General features: G+C 43.8%; 1 protein-coding gene across 6 annotated transcripts in view; it reads left to right on the forward strand.

Moving 5' to 3' along the window:
- The window catches only part of ZHX1 (zinc fingers and homeoboxes 1), a 114,969-nt gene that overhangs the window by 81,656 nt on the left and 10,197 nt on the right, over nt 1-23,116 (forward strand). The window contains exon 4 of one of the 6 annotated variants that reach the window (XR_003854913.1): nt 10,886-11,298. The exons of 4 other annotated variants lie outside the window; for them this stretch is intronic. The gene's annotated coding sequence lies outside the window, so the exon portion shown is untranslated. Of the gene's footprint in view, nt 1-10,885; nt 11,299-17,446; nt 17,612-23,116 lie in introns of all 6 variants that reach the window. One more of the 6 variants, XR_003854912.1, reaches the window with a different exon arrangement.

Consider the following 23,116-nt stretch of genomic DNA (forward strand, 5'->3'; position numbering starts at 1 on the left):
GTCATGTGCTGAGTTTTTTCAAATAACATTTTATAGTTAAACTTTTATCTTTGAGGAAGATATGGAACTGGATTTTATTGGGATAGCTGGGAGAGAAAAGCTTACCCAATGGCTCAGTGATAGTGCGGTACATTGCTAAGAGGGAGACCTAGTTTCAGTTTTCGAACCCAACTGCTTCTGCTATTTGGGCTGGCTAGAGCTGGGGATACTGCAGAGGCAGAGTTCACAGCCTCTGGAGGGGAGAGTCCCAGTTATTGGACAATAGCAGCACCTAGTGACCAAACTCCAGGTGCACATATACCAGGTTCTAGAGGGAGCAGCAGGCCATGGCTGAGAACGGCCATGATGAATGGAGAGAAAGGGGTGTTTAAAAGTGGGAAGAAAAATCTGGGTAGCTGGGAGTAAGTTTCATGGTGCAGTAGCCCAGTAAAGGCCAGTTCCAAAGGAGCAGGAGAAATACTGCCAAGTCATTAAAATAAAAAGGAAAACTATTTGGAGGGCTGGAATAATGATCCGGGAACTAGGAGACCTGAGTTCAAGTCCTCTGTCTATCACTGATACTTGTTGTGATCATAAGCAAGTCACTTTATTTCTCTTTGCCTCAGGTACTTGCTTAGAATGCGAGCACTTTATTGTACATATATGAAATGTAATTTTGTTATGCAATACCATATAAAAGCTAATACAAAATGAAGTTTAATGGAACACTTAGCAGAGGGTATTTGATTTAAATCAAATTACTTTAAATGTTGATTTTCCATAGGTGATTTTTTTTAATTTAAACATATAATTCATAACTAAGATAAGGTTTTAGAAAAGACAGCATATATATAAAATCAGTGATGGATTTTGATATATTTTTACATTGTTTTGCAGTCATTTCAGAAATCTGTATTCATTCATTCATTCACCAAACGCTAATTGATGTAGATGCTTGGTTCATACATCCTGAGTGATTTATTTTCACTTTTCCAATTCATTTCAGGGAATAGGTGTCTGGGAGGCCTGGATTAATCATGGCTATTTGGAGATTTTTTTCCACACATGTTGCACTTTTAGATAGAGATCAACATTAACTGGGTACAAAAATTCACAGGGAGACAGGAGGGCTGATAGGTCCTCAAGCCTGTCATCTCTAAGCTCCATGTACTGCATTAAGAATATCTCTGAACTCGCAAAATCACAAACGTTTTGCTAAGTATTATTTATTTGTGTAAATCTCTAGTATTTCTACTATGTTGTTTGTAGAGTTTAAGCAGTGTTTTTGATCTAGTTTAATCATAAGAACATAAGAAATTGCCATACTGGGTCAGACCAAGGGTCCATCAAGCCCAGCATCCTGTTTCCAACAGAGGCCAAACCAGGCCACAAGAACCTGACAATTACCCACCTTTTTAGTGCCAAATTGTAATGTAGTTTTTGCTGCTATTCTAGGGCCTGATTTACTGAGGCTTTTCTCCTATTCTGTGTATATGGGAAAAATGTTTGGTAAATAAGGCCCCTAATTTGTTATACACTGTGCTGTTTGCAAAGTTGCAAATGACTGCTATGCTCCTATTCTAAAATTCTGTGTTGGGTAAGTTTTGAATTAAAAAATGCGAGTAATAAATCCAAATAAGCAACTGAAAGCAAAACACCAGAGAGGTGCTTAATCAGATTTTCTAAACTGAGCACTTGGTTCCAATTGTTAGAGTGGCTTTCTTTAATCTTTCCTGATCTACAGGGGAGTCCTCCACACACACACAGACAGACACATACAGACAGACACACACACACACACACACCTGCTTTTTCTGGGGGCAGGGGGGGCCAAGAAATGATCCTGCCACTCGTTTTTGCAGGGAGCTGAAACTGATTTACACCATCAGCCCTGCTCTGTTTCCATGGGAGACCCAGAACTGATTTATATCAGCTCCACTCTATATTCTTGTGTCCTGGAAAAAAGGCGGCAGAATGCCATTCTAGGTTCTTCCAACAGAAATTAAGCCCTGGGTAACAGATACAAAAAGTTTGAATTAACACAAAGTTTGAAACTTGTGAGCTGTAGTGCTTATCAAGGCCAGCATTGAAGCCTTGATGACTGTCATCATTGCACTTAAGTTTCAAACTTATGCTAATTCAGGCTCTTTTGGTCTGTTTTTTGCTATGCAGTATCGGCTTCAGTATCACCTCTTCTCCTCCTTTTCCCTGTAGAAGAGCAGAGGAAAGGAAACAGGAAGAAAGGACTGGAGTAAGGAGTAGTGTCTTTCCTCTGCTTTGTCTGCTCCAGTCTCACACTCTCTTCTCCTCTTCCCTGTAGCCTGCCTGTGGTGGAGGGCCGAGCACAACACCCCTGCTGCTCTACCCCTTAAATCCAAAAAGAAGTGGTGGAACTGCATTCCAGGCCATTCCCCACAAATTAAATCCCTGGTAAATCCCCTCCCCTAACCTCTATTAGACGTTATTCTAATAGAGCTTTACCTACATTAAAGATATCTGTATCTAACTTTATTTTGTCAAACATAACATATTGGGCCAGCCTGATCGTTCAGTGGAAGTGCTATACTCTGAAATATGGAGCAACTGGATTTGATTATCAGCTCACATCTTCTGTTCCCTGGGTTGGCTGGAGAGGCAATATTCACAGCCCTAGGAGGGGGAGAGGAGTGTCACAGTCATTGTACAGTGGGTTCTCGATTGAGCCTATAGTGCATAGCTTGCAGCCAAGGATTGTTGTTGCAGTGACTGGACCAGGGATAGACAACTCCAGTCCTGGAGTGCCCCAAACAGGTCTGGTTTTTAGGACATCCACAATGAATATGCATGAGATATATTTGCATACACTGGAGGCAGTGCATGCAAATATGCCTCATACATATTCATTATGGATGTCCTGAAAATCCAGGCCAGTTTGCACTCCAGTTCTGGAGTTTTACCTACCTCTGGAGTAGACTAAGTTGGGAGATGATATGGGTGCATTTTCTTACAACAGTTTCACTAAGCTTGGTAGGTAGGGGATTATTACAAAACTTGGTAATAAGATTTAGAAGGAGGCCCAGGTACAGGCTTAAGTATTGGTCTTATAATGAGCAAAATTGAGTATGGCAAGGCCTGAAATGGCCTTCTAGTGGATGTGGCTGAAACTATCATAACAGATTTTGGGCATGATTGGGACAGATATGGAGGGCAGGGGTAGGAAGAGAGTTGAGAGATCAGATAAGACATGGGGGAAAAGAGAATTGATGGGTTGCAAATGGGAATTTATATGCACATCAGTCCAAGTGGACAAACTAGAAGGGCCATTTTGGTCTTTATCTTCTGTCATTTAATATTGGAACCCTCTTTGTTCCAGGAGCCACTTTGAGATGCTGCAGAGCATTTTCTAACTCATTGCAGCATTAGAATCCATATTCTGCTGTGGGAGGACAGGCTATCTTGTAAGGCCCAAGGGGATCACCTACTGTCTTTTGGAAAAAATAAATCCATATAAAGTATTGTTACAAAAACAAAAAGTAAAGTTTAGTAAAGAAAAACCTAGAGCAATTCCAGTACAAAAAAGCAGAGAAACAGTTCAGCAATATGAATATCAGTTTCTTAAACTGGATGAGAAGGGCAAGGCTGGAATCATCCTCTTGCTTTCCTCTAGAAGACCCAATAGGAAACAAGAAAGTATTCCGCCTCTTCCACTCAAACAAATCTCAAATACCTTGATACTGGAAACAGTCAGGAGTCAGAATTTTCCAGGATTTAATTCCTCACAATAAATGGAGAGTACGCCTCCTCTCCTGCTTTGAGGAGAGAGGTAGCTGTGCTTTCCCTCCCAGGAGCCTTGAAAAGCATAGCTCCTTGGCTGCCACTCTTTTGCTTTCTGGAAGATGTTTGCACCCAACTACCTCCAGTGACTCATTGAGTTACTTGCATTATGTAACCTGAGTCTACTGACCCACCCTTTATAGGATAGACCCTTTTGTAGTAATACCTCCCATAGAACCTCCCGTAACTGAAAGTTTTCTCTCTTTAACCTATGAAAAGGCCTAATCAGTCTTACACTGTGTTACTATGCAACTTAGTATTGCTTATGAAAAGTATTACGGCAGTAGGTCGTTCCTTTCTATCGTTATCATCTTGGGCACTGTTTCAACTTAAGATAGTCAGGCTAACTCACAGGAATGACCTCATCAGAGTTAGCTATAAGAGTAGTCTGGCATTACAGTGAAGTATATGCTGAAACTATAGCTTGAAAAGGGACTCTCCATGACAGAGTTAGTATCTGCTTTCAGAATGTTGTAGAAAAGAACTTGAAACTAGAAACTGAGACATCAACAATCTACTTAGGAACTAGGAAGCAGAAAGTGCTCACTGTATCTGGCTTAGAAGAGGAACCATACAGAAAGTCCATGAAAGGCAAGCAGTCTATTTTTTACTGTTAGATGATGACAAAAGATCTGCCATACCGGTCAACCATTGTGCTTGATATTATGCAGAAGATATCACTGGCATTTAAGAAAGAAAGAATGCCAATGTGGACTGCTTGGAATTGTAGAATTTTGGTGGATCAATTTCCCCAATAGAACATAACTTATCTTCCACAAATCTCCCAGTCTCCAGCATATCTACAGGTTTTGGCAGAAACTATGAGAAGATCCTTGAAAAGTGCCACCAGACATACATTATTATGAAATATTATCTAGCCATTGCAGAACTGCAAATAGAAGAAAATCCTAAGTTTGATCATTTCTATTGTTTGATCACTTTTACATCCTGGCAGAAGGATAACTGATTGGGTTCATAAGAAGACCACTGCAGCAAATGTAAAAGGATACTCCATCTCCTAGCTAAGATCTTACATGTCAGTATACAATATTGTTGCAAGTATGACATCCTTGTTGGAACAATTGAGGAGCATCAGCATTTATGTAATGTGTCTACAATTTTCAGAAAGGAAAATTTGATAGAAGAACTGAGAAATATAGGTGCATGTGACTAATTTTCAAAGAAAATAGGAGAGGAAGAGAAAACAGCACAATACTGGTTTGCAGAAGTCACTCATTCATCTGTTTCACAAGTTTTCCTGTAGCATTCATACTGGTGAACACTGTTTGCATTTTTCCTTGTCAGATGTCCAATTATTTTGTCTTCAGTCAGTTCAAATATGCCAGATGGCACGTCCATCTACAAAACATGTTGAAAATGGAGGCTACTTACCTTGGACTTACAAGTGATTTCGAACAAGGGGCTCTATCCATATGCCAAATAAGAAAGAATTTCTCAAGATCTGCTACTGATCTGATATTGGAACAGTCAGTTAGTGTTAATGCTACCAGTCAGCTAACTGGAATTTCAGCATTAACCAGTTCAATATCTACCAGGCAAACCTAGGCATGAAGACATTTCATGAGAACAAGCATTTTGAGCAATGTATATGAATAATTTGGGCTTCACCAGGAAAGCTGTTACTGCAGAACTGTAACTTACTATCATGAGAAAAGGTTACACACAAAACATTTTTTGATAAGATATTTTATATTTAGAACATAATTAACGACAGAAACATAAAGATAGCCATCTGTTTTCATGAATCGATATTCTTGTGTCTGTGACTTGGTATGAAACCTCCTTTATGGCTGAAGATATGCTTCAAGACAATATAAATGTCTTAAACAAAATGTTTATTTTGCATATATACTAAATTTCTAAAATTATCTTTTGATTAAAGATAATCATGAAGAAAGAGTAAATTCCCCTTATTTAGTTAACACACAGTTGAATTACAACATTGAAAAGAATGAACACAGTCTAAATCCATTTCATAACCTTGAGCTTCCATTTTTCAGCATTTGCTCTGGTGAAGCTGCATCTGCCACTATAACTTGTTTCCTGTTGCATGTATTCCACAAGGGAAATGAAACTTGTGACAACAGCATTGAACAGTCCTTTGAAAATCCAAGTCACTTCAACCAAATAAAGTGTAAAATAGGTATATTTATGTACGATGCTGCGTCATTCAGAAGAGAACAAAAGGATGGAAAAGTTGTTGAAACAAAGATGGAAAGAGATTTGATAGAATGTCTCTTGTACTTGTCACAGGGAAAATAAAACTCCACTTTCACTTGCAATGTCACATGAATCCAAGCCATGTCAGTTGAGATGTCAGTTCTCTGAGTCAGTCAGGAATCATCTACCATAGACTGCACATTAGCTGATAGAATATTATTTCTCTGTTGATGAGCAGGACTGGATTAGCCATGACACATGAGTAGTAACATTCAACTGTACTAAATAGACCCATTTTTCCAGCTTAGTAAAAGTTCTGCTACTGAACATGCATGAGGGTTCTCTCTCACATGTTGCCACCGTGAATGCTTCACTCTCTTTTTGTCTGCACTACTGCTTGAACATGCACCTTTTCTCTCTTGTTGAAATATGTTTCCTTTGGCTTGTGGGCCTCTTTGTTTTATTGCAATTTTTCTGCCTTTGCTGCCTCAGCAGCCCCCTCCACACACGCCCCCCCCCCCCCCGAACAGCACTTTTTGATGCTACTTTAAAACAAAAAGTTGAAATTATTGAAAAGAAGATACCCAGTAATTGGGTCCACTCCCAGTGGCTGAAAGATTGTGTGTGTAGTCAGATAAAGATGATCACTGATAGCCATGCAATCATGATTCCACAAACTGCTATGATTGCGGCTGGATGTCTCCCAGGGCTCAGAGGAACCGGGCTTTCAAGATGGCTGAGCTACACAAGTCACGGAGGCTGAGGCTGAAGCTGTTCCTCTTACTAGAGCAGAGCTTCCTTGGGTGCCAAGTCAAGCAGGAGCTCTTCATCTAATGCTCACCACCCATGGGGCCAATCTTTCCAATTCCACCATGGCTCTAGGATCGAGCAAGGCACAAAAACATGGGGCACCAGAGTCTTTGCATTCCACATCATATTCCCAAGCCTTATATCCCTTGAGTGGCTTAGAATTGCTGAAGAAACATATTTGGCATCGGCAGGGCTTCTGATGTTGACGCTTCTGGTACCATCACTGCATCAGGGCCTGATTCCGTCAGTGCTTCCAGCACCTTCAGCACACAAGGCTTCAGATAAGTTTGTCAAGATGAGGATTCTCACCTAATACTCCCCTGGAGTTTAGGGGGCCTAGAAGGGGATGCTTTACAGATTCCCTCTTCCTTCTTGGCATATAAGATGCCTCTATCCCTGTCTTATTTCCTCTTCTTGACCCTAGACCAATCAGATCTTTGGACTGGACAGCCGGACTGGAAATCCATCAAGGAAGAAGGAGGTGTATGGGGATAACCTGAACAGAATGGCAGTTACTACACGGCATGGGGTAACCTGCACGGATCAGCAGTTAGTACCATGAGCAACTTGCTGGGCAGACTGAATGGACCATTTGGACTTTATCTGCCATTATTACTATGTTATCTACCCTGTGGCTAGAAACTCCAGATTCAGTCTGTCCAGTTGGTACCCTTGGTCTCCCTGTGGGCCCAGAAGGGAGACTGCCTGGAGTCTGGTGCATATGTCTCAGGAGGATGTTTCTTCTCCAACTACAGCCCAGAAGACACAATAGTTTGTGGACCAGATCTCAGAACTGGTGAAGAATTTCTTTACTTCCATGATGGTCTGTGACAAGGAAGACACCCTTCAACCATTGCTGTCAAAGCTGTCAAATTTACCCCCTCAAGGGGGAATCTCATCCTCTTCCACACCACGGGATGTCCTACCAGTAATCTTGAAGGCAAACAGAAGCAAGACAGATCAGTCACCTTAGCTTGAAGATATTTATTGGCTTGCTTCTGTTTGCCTTCTGGCTTTGACAGACTGTCTTCTGGTCTGCTTTGTGGGACCTACCAGTAACCATGACAATTAAAGCCAGCCCACCCCGTTCAGGTAGGCCATCCCTCTAGCCAACATTCAGATGTTGAAACGCAGTGCATGGTCGACCTGGACCTTCCCTGGGATTTTTCCCCTCCAAGATGAGAGAGGCCATGACCCTGATCACGATCCTTTTTATTATGGTCCTGGGCTAGTACCCCCCTTATGAGTCAGAGGAGGGGGTCTACAGGAATCCCATCTGACCCTTTACCTGACCTGTCTGAGCATTTGTCCCCACCAGAAGATTCAAGTTTCTCAATAAATTGGACAGGGCAATTGGAGTTAATGTCCGAAGGGCCCACGTTCTGAGATTTTTGGTCATCTTCAGATCCTGAAGACCCTATCCGATCCAGGGGCCATCCCAGTTCACCAGATCCTGTGGACCTACTGACAAGAATGTGGGATAATCCAACGTCAGTCCTCAGTTGCTAGAAAGTTTTAAACCACAAGTATAGAGTGCAGCAAGCTCCTGGGTTCTGGGTAATTCAGTTACCCCATCAATCCATCGTAGTAGAATCAGCCCTGAAGTAGGCTAAGACCTATATTAACTCGAACACTTCGCCGGGTGAGGACCCTAGGCTGTTGGATGCTTTCAGGAAGAAGGTCTTCCAAAGTTCAATACTTAACATATACATTGCAGCCCATTACATGGTCCAATATTTATATGACTGTATTGAGAAGCTAAAACCCTTAGTGGAATCTTTGGCAGGGGATCGAGAGGATTATCACATTTCCCTCTTGGAAATCACCTTATCCAGTCAGTATACAAGGCCTTTGTTATAGTGGCCAGATCAGCAGCAGCCATCGGAGCTCATCGGATGACCTGGCTCAGAACTAGTGATCTATAGGAGAATGTTGGCTGATGTTTCCTGCACTAAGGGTAACCTCTTTGGGAACAAGGTCAGGAAGACACTTGCTCAGATTAAAGAACAACATGCGGCCATTCAGTCCCTCTCTGGAGCAACCAAGCAATCATTCAGTTTGAGATGCCAGTACTTCTCTTATAGGCAGTCTTTTTTTCAGATACACCCCTTCCATCCTTTTCAGCATTATCAAGCTCCCACCTGCTCTGCCCCAAAAGCTTCTGATGTGAGAATGCCCGCATGAAAGATGGCAACCAAAGATGCAGCAGACTCAACCAAAGCCAGGGCTGAGTTTTTGATGGGCATCAAGTTCTGTGCCATGACTCCTCCATTGGGGGAAAGGATTTGTCTGTTCCTCATGGAATGGAATAAAATCACCAAAGACCATAAGTCCTCAAAATTATGGAGTGTGGTTACAGCTTGCATTTTTCACATCTTCCAATATGTCTTCAAGTGTTCAACCTTCATTTGTCACAGAGTGTGAACCCTTAAGTCTGTTGTGTAATGGATGCTGCCCAGCACATGGTCACGGCTTGGCTCACACCAATAGTAGGCTCACATGCTCTGGCCTTGGGACCAAGGCAAGGCTTCACTTATACCAGCCTTTTCCCCTACAGGTTGAGCCTTTGGGTTCTGAAACTGGCAAGACTTAGGCAAATCCCCACAGCAGAAGAGCGGAGGTCAGGGCAGGCAGCAGTCAGGCAGAGTCTGTGTCCTGGCTGAGATCAGAGCAGATGGCAATCAGGCAGATTGGTACCCATGCTGAGGTCAGGAAAAGTGGCAATCAGGCAGAGTTGTACTGAAATACCAGAGGTTTCACTGCAAAATATGAATTCTACATTCCATAGTCACTGACCATTGTTCCAGCAAAGGAATACAAAGAACACAGAGAAAAAGATGAGGAATTTTTGACCAGGACAACAATACTACCCAACTTTTCTGATCTGCCTATTTACTTAGGGTTATAGCTTCTTTCCACAAATAATGAAGTTAGTGGCCCCAAGTCAGACACGCAAACAGCTCAAGTCTACCTGAAAAGAAATAACCAACCCAAGAAGGATGCTCACAGGTGAAGTCTGAAAACAACTTAATCTACCCAGGGACATGTCACAGAAAAGTGCTGACATTGTAGAGCAGCGCTGGTCAAGACATGACAGGACCCCAGACCTAGTCCAGAGTCGCCACACAGGAGCAGTGAAACACCCCCCTCCCCCTATGAGAAAACGGGGCTAACTGCTGGAGGGAAAACAACCCTATCCATCCAACTGCTTAACTATGTATGAGCTCTCTTGCATATTCATGCTTTGCCAGATAAAAGCGGCCAGCAAAAGGACAGAGAGGGTTGGCAAAGGAATGCAAAACCTGACGATGCCCGAGACATCACTCTTGCTTCTCCCAGCAGCAAAGGGAGAACTCCTGTGTCCGAGATGAGACGCCTCCACGTAAGAAATTCCTGCCTGTTCCTGGGTGCTCATGGCTGAGACGAGCTTTCTCAACCCAGCCAGCACAGGAACCAAGAATGCAAGTTCTCTTCAACTAATATTGTCTCAGACCTCCAGCCAGAGACTGCACCAGTGAAAAAGAAGGTAATCTCCTAAAGTTGGGGGGCTAGTTAGATACATTTATTAATGTACCTAAAATAAGTTGAAGTCTTTGATATGTTTATGTGCACTAGTGATACAGAGTTTTATTTAGTATAAACCGATCCTAAGCAGCAAGGACTTTAGAGATGTCTTTTTTGTTTTATTCTAACTGCTAAACCTGAAAAGTCTGACATAAAAGTAATTTTGTGGATAAATCCTGTAGTCTTTTCTGAGCTATTCGGATTATATAAGTATAAGGGATAATAGAGAAAATTGTCTGTAGCACTGCCAGTCCCGATAGGTGCGGGGAGGGGGAAAAGAAGTGCACAGTATAAGACAGGTTACAGATCACCCTCATACTGCTTATTGAGTCTGTATGTGGGCTGAGGTCAGGCAATGAGAGATCAGTCAGAGGAGGCAAGGACTGGGGCAAGATGGCCGCCGCATAGCAGCACGCAGGCATTGCAGCTCCTGAGTTTTGCCTACTTTATTAATTCTCTCTGAACTTTTCTACTTAGTAAAATATGCTGCATACAAAGCGTAAAGCTAAGATTTGTGAGTTTACCTCGACTCCAACAGAAGCGGCTAGGCAACTCAGAATTGAAGACGCCTTCGGGAGAACCATGCTACCGTTACCGGTGGGAGGGGCCACTGGAGAAGCGAGCGGGGAGCAGCCGCGAGACTCCGGGCCAGCAGAAACATCCCTCAGCCCCGGACAACCAATCAAGCCGACTCCTCCAAAAGGCCCCCTCGTAGAATGGAGGGGTGAACAACTAGGGACAACGCTAATGGAACAACAGATCCCAAGGACACCGATCATCAGGAGAGATATAGCTGGTGAGCTAGATATCTCAGTGACTCCAGAAGAACGGGGACCTGATGAAAGGTATGAGGGAGGACTGCGTGAGCCCGAGGAAAGGCATGCCCCTGAGAAAGGAAAAGAGGAATCCAAATTTGAAGTACTGCCGACACAACTTGAAATGCCTGAGAAGGTAATGCTAGAAGTTATATGGAAAGCTATAATGACTTTAAATAAAGCTATTGGTGATCTCACAAATATGGTTAGAGAGAATGTTATTAATGTTCAGAATCAAGAGAAGAGGATTTCCATAATGGAAAAAAAGATTGCAGAAATTGAGGTAGATGTAATAAAACAAAAAGAAGTGCAGACAGAACTGATTAAATCTGATTCCATAATGCGACATAAATTGGAACTCTATGAAAATGAAATGAGGAGGCCTAACTTAAGGTTCCTCAATTTTCCTAAAACAAAATGGATACCACATAAGGAACTTTTGAAAAGTTATTTTCTTAATATATTGGGGTTTGCAGAAACATCGTTGCCTCTAATCTCAAAGATTCTTTATTTGCCATCAAGAAGAGGCGAGGAAAATCAAGAGGAAAAATCAGAAGACAATTTGTCGGATATAATTGAAAGATCTTATGAGACCATGATTGAGAAAAGAGCCACACTTTTAGTAACCTTCTCAAGGCTCTTGGACAGAGATAGAATTCTCCAGATATATTTTCGTAAGCAGAAGGATTTGTTTTATGGGAAATAGATAAGAATTTTTCCTGACATAACAAGAGGAATGCAGCAGAAAAGGAAACTGTTTCTTCAGATGAGAAGTAAAGTGATTTCCAGACAAGCTAAATATTTCTTAAGATTCCCATGCCGATGCATAATTGTTTATCAAGGGAATCGATATTTATTTCACGAAGTTGAGCAGTTGAGGCAATATTTGGACTCCCATTCCTAATTATTCTCAGGAGCATTTGGTTAATAGTTAGAAAAGAGCATGTGCTATGCTTACTTTAAAGTTAAAATATTTCCTTGGAATATACTGCTTAAAAATATCTTGCCCTCGCTATATTGCCTATAAAAGTTTATGTTTAAAAATTTTTGCTACAGATGGATTATGTTTTTCTTAAGAATGTATAATAGTTCTTATTATAATTATTTAATTTCCATTTCTGTAGCAAAAGAGTTTGATTGTATAAAATTGAAATTCAATAAAAATAAAATTAAAAAAAAAAAAAAGAGGAGGCAAGGACTGGAACAAGGCAGGATTTCAAAGCAACCAGCACCAGTACGACCTGTTGCTGAGGCATCGGCATACCAGCAGCTGGGGTTTAAATCTCATGCGGTGGTGACATCCTTTAGCGCCATAATTTGTTCCTATAACAGGGTGTACAAAGGAGTGAGGCGTGCGTGTGCCTAGGGAAGGAGGCCAGCATCAGCATGGTGATGGCGGTGTCTAGCCGCAGAGAAGTCGGAGGGTCCCAGGGTGAGTGAGGTCAGCCATGGCACAGTTACTACTTTCGGCTAAACATTACATTACCTCCCCCCCTATGCACCCTCCCCAAGTCCCTGGGCTTAGGTTTAGGCTTAGGTAAGAGGCGTTAGAACTTCAGGGTAAGTTGGGAGAGTTTGGATGTCCTTAGCAGGTTCCCAAGTATTTTCTTCTGGACCGTAGCCTTTCCATGAGATGAGATAATGGAGTTCCCCCATATTCTCTTGGAATCCAATATCTCTTGAACTTCATAGTCGTTATAGGAATCTATGGGTATGGCTGGCTGAATGGATGTCCACCAGGATGGCCAAGAGAGTACCAAAGGCTTCAATAAAGATGCATCGAAGGAGTTGTGTCCATAAGGAATGGCCCAATGAAGCGAGAACTTTGTAAATCCTACTGACCCGCCTGGCAGAAATAGGCATTGCTGGCAACCATTGCTGGTTAAGATAGGAGGAGAACGATTGCTGGTTAAGATAGGAGGAGAACCATTGCTGGTTAAGATAGGAGGGGAGTCCAAGATGGCGCCGATCTGAGTGGACGTAGAGGCGAAGCTCCCGATTGTGTCTCCGGTGCATGTTACCTTTTCTCTCTTTACTAGCGGAGAATTATGCCGCACACCAAAAGAAAAGGCAAAGTAAGGGGGATGTCCTCGGGTACCCCCGATTTGCCGTTGCAACAGACATCTATCCCGGAGTTTTTCCCCCAGGCAATGGGAACCTCAGAGAATCCCGCGCATGCGACGTTCGGAGAGCAGACGTCGCCGGCGGGTGAAACAACGCTCAGTCCTGGGGCACCGCTGACTCCCTCCCCCCAAGTAGAATGCAAGCTGCAGGCACAGATTCTTCCCAACAACGGACTCCGTCAATTGGGGTGAGTACTCCCGAGGTGTGCCTGTCAGGGGAGATCGTGGCTTCTACTGTAGAAGGTGGAACTAGGATTTCCACCCCAGTTGGGGGAGGGGAACTCTCCGAAAGCCGAGGAATAACTGGAGGTGGAGAAACTATCCCTGAATTGCCTTTGGATAGGTTTAAAGATATTACAGATTTAAATGTTGTGATACAACCGGCATCTTTTCCAACTCTAAAACCCTTGGAGCGTCCCAAAAATATAACTTTAGAATCTCTATGGTTCGCTATTTCTACACTCCAGAATTCCCTCATGACTATCTCAGAGGGTTTAAGAACATCTCAAGATTCAATTTTCAACTTAAAAAAAGATACAGCTGGGCAATTAGAAAGAATTTCAACTATGGAAGGGAAAATAAATAAAATGGAAACTGTTCAGAGTACCATTATTAGAGGTGAAGCTGTAATAAACAGAAAACTAGAGTCCATAGAGAATGAACTGAGAAATACAAATATAAGGGTTATAAATTTCCCGAAATGCAAATTAATATCTCCATTGGAACAATTTAAAAATTATTTGAAAGAGATATTAAAGATTTCTAATGAAGAATTACCGCAAATAAATAAAGTATATTTTGTGTCTTCAATTCAAGAAAATATTGATAACCAAGGGGAAATTGGAGAAAATGTATTGAATATCACCGAGTTCTTGGAGACGTCACAGCAACAACAAGTGGAAGGAAGAGGAACAATGTTGGTTAAATTCAAATCGATTAAGGACAGAGATTTAATCATGAAGACATTTCTTCAAAATCGTTCTGTAACATATCTGAATCAGAAAATATGGATTTATCCGGATGTCTCCAAGGAGACACAGAGGAGACAAAAGAATTTCCTGACTTTATTACCTCAGATTAGAATGCATGGAGCCCAGGCAATCTTGAGGTTTCCATGCAAATGTGTAATGAAAGTAGAAGGGAGCAGATATGTTTTTTACGAACCGGAACAATTGAGAAGTTTCATACAGACTCACCAATGGACTTCAGATAAAGGATAAGTTATTCAGCGATATAAATATAATTGCCTACCCTCAGTAATATGATAAAGTTACTTATGAAATAACTGCTCTAAATAACTTGGATTTCCCATACTAGTATAAAAGTAACAAGCAGAAAGTCTAATATTTTGGATGTTAATTATTTAATTTCTATCTAGATGTATTCGTTTTTGTAAGCTAGATGAAAAATGTGAAATAATACCCAAAAAATTGAATATATATATCTGCTATACCTGACATCTATTAAATGTCTGTAATTATGAAAATGCATAATAAAAAAAAAAAAGATAGGAGGAGAACCAGAAACTGGCATTGCTGGCAACCATTGCTGGTTAAGATAGGAGGAGAACCAGGAGAGGGCAACGCCCTTAACCTATCTTAACCAGAGAGAATACATAGTAAAAATCAACAGAAACCAATCCTCACACATCCCAATCACACAAGGTGTCCCCCAAGGCTCCTCTCTATCGTCCACATTGTTTAACATCTACCTCCTACCACTTTGTCAACTACTCTCCAACCTGGGATTGAAATTCTTCTTATACGCAGACGATGTGCAGATTCTCATACCGATCCAAAAATCCATTGATGAATCCATGCTCTTCTGGGAATCTTGCCTCTCCTCCATAACTTCTATGTTAGCTAACATCCACTTAGCCCTGAACGCAGCTAAAACGGAACTACTCTTCATCTCCAACCACCCTGATGGCACTTCCCACCATACACTACACAACACAACTAATACACCACACCAATTACGAGCAGTTAGAGACCTGGGTGTCATCTTAGACCATCAACTAAATTTCAAACCATACATCAACTCCCTCCTTAAAGGAGGTTTCTACAAACTAAATGTCCTCAGAAAACTCAAACCCTTACTACACGCTTAAGACTTCCGCACGGTAGTCCAGACCACTATATAAAACTGGACTACTGCAACTCCCTGCTACTCGGCCTCCCGGCCTCCACCATCAAGCCACTCCAGATCCTCCAAAACTCCATGGCCAGAATCATAACAAATACTCGCAAGACGGACCACATCACCCCTATTTTAAAGGAACTGCATTGGCTACCAATCGCCTTCCGATCTCAATACAAAGCATTGACCATTCTACATTGCTCACTACACAAATTCAACCACACCTGGCTCGAAGAAATGCCCCATTTCCGCACCTCGAACCGCCCCACAAGAAGTGCCCATGCTGGCACCCTACACACCCCGTCCCTCAAGTCTGCACATCTGTCACTCACCAGAGAAAGGGCTATCTCCATAGCTGGTACCTCCCTCTGGAACTCCCTCCCCGCCCCACTCCGTATAGAGCTGTCTCTCACCAAATTAAAAAAAGGAGTCAAAACTTGGCTCTTCAAGCAAGCCTACCCCGACACAAACATAACATAGACCTTAGATCCTCCTCAGCCAGCCTCCGTACCTCCACCCCTATGCCCCCCTCCTCACCTTTCCCTGAATCTTTAGCACGCTAATTTCCCTCCATTAATCCAGCTTAAGTTAAGACATCAATATCATCTGTATAAAGTTCTTTCCCCACATCCCTGCCCTTTTGCTCTCCTAGCCTTTCAGATATCGACTGTACAAAGTTCTCCCCCCCCCCCCCCCACATCTCTGCCCTTTTGCTCTCCTAGCCCTCAAATATCTGTTGTATAATGCCCCTTTTTCCCCTTTTGAATTTACCTCTTTATGTTATCAACCTTTTGGTTTTTGTTCTCTGTATTTCCTCTTATCAGTTCTTTGTAAGCCGGCATGATGTGCCTTACGAATGTCGGCATAGAAAAGCCGTTAAATAAATAAATAAATAATAAATAGAGGGGGTCTTTAGGCAGAGATTCCAGGTACTCAGCCAGACCTTGTCTCCTTCCTGAAACTTAGGCACAGAGTGATGCTTCTTATTGGGCCCTCTTTTGTAGCATTCAGCCACCAGAAGATGGAGATGGTAGTCTTTCTCCATGAGTCCCAAGGTTACGAGCAGTGTGTTCCACTATCAGGCAGGGGGGCCGCCAGAGTTGTAGAAAATGGGATCTCAGGAGGGTGTCTGTATACAATGGTAAAGGGTGAGGAACCTGCTTACCTCCCCCACATGATTGTTGTGACAAAAAGCCCAGGGAAACAAAGGCCTTGTTATTGTGTTTGTCATTCACAGAGGCCTTCAGGAAAGCCTTTAAGATTTGAGTGGTGCATCCATTTGCCCATTAGATTGGAGGTGGTAGGCAGATGACAAATCAAGGATGATGATGAATTTCTGGCATAGATGTTTCCAGAATTTAGAGGTAAATTGAGTCCCTCTTTCACTGGCGATATGCTCTGGTAAGCCTTGTAGATGGAGCACATGGAAGAAGTGACGGGTCAATATTCGGAGACTGTAGGTAATCCTGGAAGAGGAAAAAATGGGTCACCTTTGTAAAACGGTCAACAGTTACCCAGATAATGGTGCACCTCTTGAACGGGGGAAGATTGGTTACGAAATCCATCCTATATGGGTCCATAGTTTTTGTAGAACTGAGAGAAGTTGAAGGAGTCCCCAGGGGCATGAAATGGAAAGCTTATTGCCTGTGTAGGCTGGACAGGATTCCACATGGTTCCATATGTCCTTATGGAGTTGGGGCCACCAGTACTGCCGGAATAGAAGGTCCAAAGTCTTGCAAATGCCTGGATATCCAGCTAGCCTGTAGTCATGGGCTCAACAGAGAATCTTCTCCCTAAGATGTTTGGGTTCCATCCTACTGGTACTGTAATAGAGGTTGGATGGCTCAACAATGTGCTGTGAGGTCTTTTTAGGTGTCCATTAGCTCACAAGAATGTGAGAGAGCATCAGCTTGTTAATTCTTTCCCCTGGATGGAATGTCAGAAGAAAATAGTTAATTTAAAAAAAAAAAAAAAAAAGTGACCACCTTGCCCATTGAAGTTCAACCTTTGTACCTGCTGCAGATACTGGAGTTTTTGTGATCCATGTAAATGGTGATGGGATGAACTACTCCATCTAAAAGATGTCTACATTATTTGAAGGCAAACTTCATTGCCAGAAGTTCCTGGTCTCCAATTTTATTGTTCTTTTTGGATGGTGTGAATTTCTTTGAAAAGAAGAAACACAAGGTAATTTTCCCATTGGTATTTGGTTGGAAAAGCAGAGTACCCATGAAGAAGGGTTTCTGGGAGTCAGGGTGCTTGAAGCTAGGAGACATCAAGAAAGACTGACTTAAACTGTTAAAACGCTTGGACCGTGCTACCTTGGGTCAGTTCAGAGAATCAGAACCCTTTTTGCTTAGGGAGGTGAGAGGTGCCGCTATGGAGAAGTAATTGTGGATGTACAGACAATAATTAATGAATCCAAAAAATCGCTGAAGGACTTTGAGACCCACTGGTTGGGGCCAGTTCTAGATGGCAACCAGCTTGTCGAGGTCCATCTGGAGACCTTGGCTAGAGATAAGGTAGCCCAAAAAGGGTAATTATTTGCTAAAATGAGCACTTCTCTAATTTGGTGTACAGCCACTTCTGCCCCAGTAATTGCAGGATGGTTATGATGTATTCTCTATGTTGAGCAAGGGAGTAGGTGCAAATAAGGATGTCAGCCAGATAGACTAGAATGTACGATTGTAAGAGATCACTGAAGATTTTTTTTTTACCATGTACTGAAACACTGCAGGGACATTGCAAAAGCCAAACAGCATGACCAAGTTCTTGTATTGGCCATACCGAGTATTGAATGCCATCTTCCATTCATCTCCCTCACGAACCCTTACAAGATTATATGTGCCTTGGAGATCTAGTTACATAAAGATGATAGTCCCCTGGAGGCTATCAAATAGTTCAATTATAAGGGGTAGCAGGTAACGGTTTATTTTAGTAATAGCACTGAGGCTGCAATAATCAATACAAGGCTACAGGGATCCATCTTTCTTCCCCATAAAGAAAAATCCAGCCCTAGCTGAAGAAGTGGAAGTTTGAATCCACATTTAAGGTTCTCCTTTATATAGTTGGACATGGCCTGTGTTTCTGGGACCGAAGGAGGGTAAACCCTGCTGCAAAGTGGAGCCTTACTGGGAAGGAAGTCAGTGGCACAGTAGTAAGACCTGTGGGTGGTAGCATCTTAACTTGCTTCTTATTAAAGATATCTATATAGGCTGTGGAAGCTCAGATGGTAAGGCAGTGTAGCCAGAGTGACAGCCAGAGGTAGTGGCACAGGTTGTATGCACTTCTGGAAGCAGTTGGGCTCCCCACTGGATGATTTCTGTTGATGCCCACTCAACTGTGGAGTTGTTCCTTGAGCCAAGATAACCCCAGAATAATGGGATTTACAAACTTGAGTAGAACATAGAAGGTAATTTGCTCCAGATGTAGGACTCCTGTCTGGAAAGTGAAAGGCGTGGTGGTCATCAGTAGCTTCCCTGGTAGGAGCTCTTCATTCACTGAGGATATTGTGACAAGTCAAAGCCAGCTGGATTACTGGGAGAGTGTACTTTCTTACCAGGTCTTCCTTGATAAAGTTCCTAGCCACCCCAGAATCTAGGAAGGTGTTGGCAGATATGACCATCGAACTAGTCTTTAATACTACTGGAAACAGCATTTGCATGCAGGGAGGAGAATATGAGGGACCTAGGGCTGCCTCCTCTACCAGCCCTAGGCTCAGGAGTTTCCTAGCTTCTCTAGACACAGTGGTATAGTGGCCCAATCCTGTATAGTACAGGCATAGGTTAAGGCATCTGCATTGCTGTTTCTCCTCTTCAAAGAGTTTGGCTCTTCCAAGCTGCCTAAGTTTCTCTGTGGAGGAGTGTGGCATGACCTCCCTGGGTGGAATGACCAGCGATCTTTGGAAGCAGGGGGGGCCAGCTTCAAGGGCTGGCTCGTTCCTGAAATCTGACATGAATGCAGAACATGATTGTCATCTAAATCTGAGGGTACATCCCTTCCAGTCAGTTCATATTTAATACGGTCTGCCAAAAGATGGCTACAGAGTTCTGTTGGTTCCAATATAGTTCAGAAGCAAGGGGCCAAAACTGGATAGTGTATCCACCTATGGTTTTGCTTCTCTGGCACAGTTGAGGCAACTCCACAAAGGAACAGTGTCCAAGCTCGTCAAAGACTCTTCAGAATTGCACTAGGAATTCCTCCAGATTCCCCATGAGGGGCCTGTTCCTCTCCCAGAGGGGAGATACCTAGGCTAAAGTGGGGCTGGCGAGTAGTGATAAGATGAAGGTCACCTTGATACAGTCACAGGGAATGCTTGCTTAAAGTGCATCAGGCACTAATTTATAAAGTCTCGACAAGTCTTGAGGTCCCCATTGTACCTGGGTCATGGTGCTAGATGAGGCACAGATGCTGGTGTGCATACTGGCACCGGCAGAGACGGGATGGGTGATGCAGTGCAGAGATCAGAGACTGAAGGCATGCAGCCTGATATGCATAAAGTTAAACCTTGAAGCAAACCTACCATCTGATTCAATTGCTCCTGTTGCTGCTGCACCTGGTGGGCCAAACCAGGAATGGCCTGCCACAAACTCATGGTCTCAGCAACCTGTCGTGGATGTAAGTCCATAGGGCTGTAGCGTAGTTGCTGCTGACAAGCATGCGGACATAGCTGGGCTCATGCCAACAGCAGGCGAACATGCTCTGGGCTGGGATTGAGGTGAGGCTTCATCTATACCAGCCTCTTTCCCTGCAGGTTGAGCCCTTGGTTTCTGAGGCCAGCAAGACTTAGGCAAATACCCAGCAGAAGAGCATTTAGGCAGAGTCTGTAATCGAGTAGAGGTCAGGGCAGGTGGAAATCAGGCAGAGTCAGTATCCGGGCTGAAATCAGGCAACAAGGAATCAGACAGCACAGATAAAGTCTTAGAAACAAGATAAGAACTAGAACAAGGATGATCCAAAGCAGCAAACAAAGCTGAAAGCAGGATGACCTGCAGCTGAGGAGCCAGCAGCCAGGCAGCTGGGGTTTAAATCTCGGCAGCAATAACGTCATCCTTCAGCGCCACGGCCTATTCCGCAGTCGGGCCTACAAAAGGAGGCAGGCATCAGCGTGGTGATGGCAGCATTCAGCCACAAAGAAGTCAGTAGGCCCTGGAGTGAATGAGACCAGCTGCAGCATAGTTACTGTGGTCAGCCAAACATTCCATCAATTCAGATCTCTCTCATGTGGCTCGACTTCACCGTGAAGTGTAGTCACTTCTCAGACATCAGGCAATAGCTTCTGTTCTGGCCCCCAGGAATGTGGAAAGGGGTTCTACTCCTAATTCCTGTCCCCAAGAAATTGGGGTTTGAAACCTATCCTGGATTTACAAAAGCTGAACAGGAATCTGTAATGAGAGAAGTTCAAGATGAATGCCCTCCACCCGATTCTCCCCTTCATGCAGCCGGGTGTCTGGATGTAGGCTCTGGATCTGAAAGATGTGTATTCTCATATTCACATCCACGGCTCTTACTGGAAATTTCTCAGGTTCACAGTAGATAAGACATACTTCCAATACAAGATCCTTCCATTTGGCCTCTCAATGGCCCAAGAGTCTTCACAAAGACTGGCAGGGGTGGCGGTATATCTGTGCTGTCAAAGGATCTGCATCTTTTCCTTGGTTAGTGATGGGGCCTTCACAGAAAGGAGTATTAAAACTCCTTAAAAATAACTATTCAACGCCAGATTGAATATTGTTCCTACCCAAAAGATAAAATTCATCAGATCTTGAATAGACTCACTGGAGGAGAGAACCTTACTTCTGTTTGAAAGGGCTTTCTGTCTCCTAGCTCTGGTTCGGAACCTGTTGCAAGGAAATCAAATCCTAGCTTGAGCTGACCTGGTGGTTCTTGGCCACACAGTAATGGTGGCATATGTAGTTCCTCTGACCCATCTCAGCATGAGACCCCTTTCAGAAGATCCTTTGTTTTCTGTGGGACCAGCTGCTCAGCCCTTGTCTCATTGTGAAGATCACAAGGGAAATGAAAACATCCCTTCAGTGTTGGCTCAGCCCTGCAGTCCTGTAAGTAGGACCTCCCTTTCAAACATTGTCACATCAAGTGACTGTTACCTGTCGACGCTATCAGCGACGCTGATCCTTCCCGTGCCTCGGCTCCGCGCGACTCGGGGTTCGGCCACGCCCCCTTTTTGACATCAGATGCAGGCGGCAGACTCGGGCAGCGTGGGAAATTTGATCTATTTAAAGGACGCCGTTCCTCTGCTCTCTTGCTTCGGCCTCAAGTGCGTTTGGAGTGTTCGGTCTGTGTTCCTACGACTTGCTGCCTGCTTGACCCGGTCTGCCTTGGTATTCTGTCTGCCGCCTGCCCTTCGGATTGTTGCCTTGGTTCCTGTTGCTAGCTTCCTGCCCTGACCTGGACTGTACTGGATATTCTGTCTGCCGCCTGCCCTTTGGATTGTTGCCTTGGTTCCTGTTGCTAGTTGCCTGCCCTGACCGGACTGTACTGGATATTCTGTCTACCGCCTGCCCTTCGGATTGCTGCCTTGGTTCCTGCTTGCTGCTTCCAGTTCTGACCCGGGCGGTCTCCGGACCTTCCGGTTCCTCTGTTGGGCTATCTGGACTTTCTGGAGCTTCACATTCCACGCTACTTATTGAAGTTCCAGATCCTAGAAGATCTACTTCCCAAGGTAAGCGGCCATCGGCCTTGGTTCCACACCTGCCGCATAACAGTAGGCCGAAGCCATGGATCCAGTCAATTTGACCACTCTGCAGGCCTTCCCCGGCTTGGCCTCCCGGCTTCAACAGCAACAAGGGGTCCTTGATCAAGTAACAGGAGTACTCGATCGACTAGTGGCTCGCATGGATGCTTTGACCCACACTCCTGCAGTTCCAGTAACCACCACCACTGTACCTTCGACTCCTATCCGATTATCGCCCCACCACGATTTAATGGAACTTCAGCTTTATGTAGGGGATTTATTAACCAATGCCGGATGCATTTTTCTCTGCAACCATCCTCCTTTCCGTCCGATAAGACCAAGACCACCTTTATCCTGTCCTTACTGGAGGGTCCGGCTCTGGCTTGGGCATCCCCTCTTTGGGAGAGAGATGATCCTATGCTTAATAACTTGGATATATTCCTGAAAGAATTCAGACTTATTTTTGACGAACCCAGACGTTCTACCTCAGCAGCCAATGACTTACTACAAATCAAGCAAGGCTCTCAATCAGTGGGTGAATACGCCATTCAGTTCCGAACCTTGGTGACAGAACTTGCTTGGGGCGAGGACAGTCTCACCGCTATTTTTCATCAGGGGCTGTCTGAAAATATCAAGGATGAATTGGCAGGCAGGGACCCTCCGGAGTCCTTGGAGGACCTCATTCGGTAAGCCGTTCGATTAGACCTCTGATTTCAAAAAAGGGCACGGGAGCGAACTGCTTCTCGAAAGACTTTTCGGCTGGCTCCCACATTTCAGCAACCGGTTGTTCCTCCACGTCCGACTGAAGCAGCTGGAAGCATTGAGGAACCCATGCAGATAGATAGATTTCGATTAACTCCTGCGGAACGCCAATGACGAAGGTTGGGAAATCTTTGTACGTATTGCGCCACTCCCGGCCACTTCATTAACAAGTGTCCCAACAAATCGGGAAACGCTCGGACCTAGGTCGGATAGGAGAGGCCTCCCTGGGTCCCGTT

The sequence above is a fragment of the Rhinatrema bivittatum genome, chromosome 2 (assembly GCF_901001135.1).
Source record: "Rhinatrema bivittatum chromosome 2, aRhiBiv1.1, whole genome shotgun sequence".
NCBI classification, from domain to species: Eukaryota; Metazoa; Chordata; class Amphibia; order Gymnophiona; family Rhinatrematidae; genus Rhinatrema; species Rhinatrema bivittatum.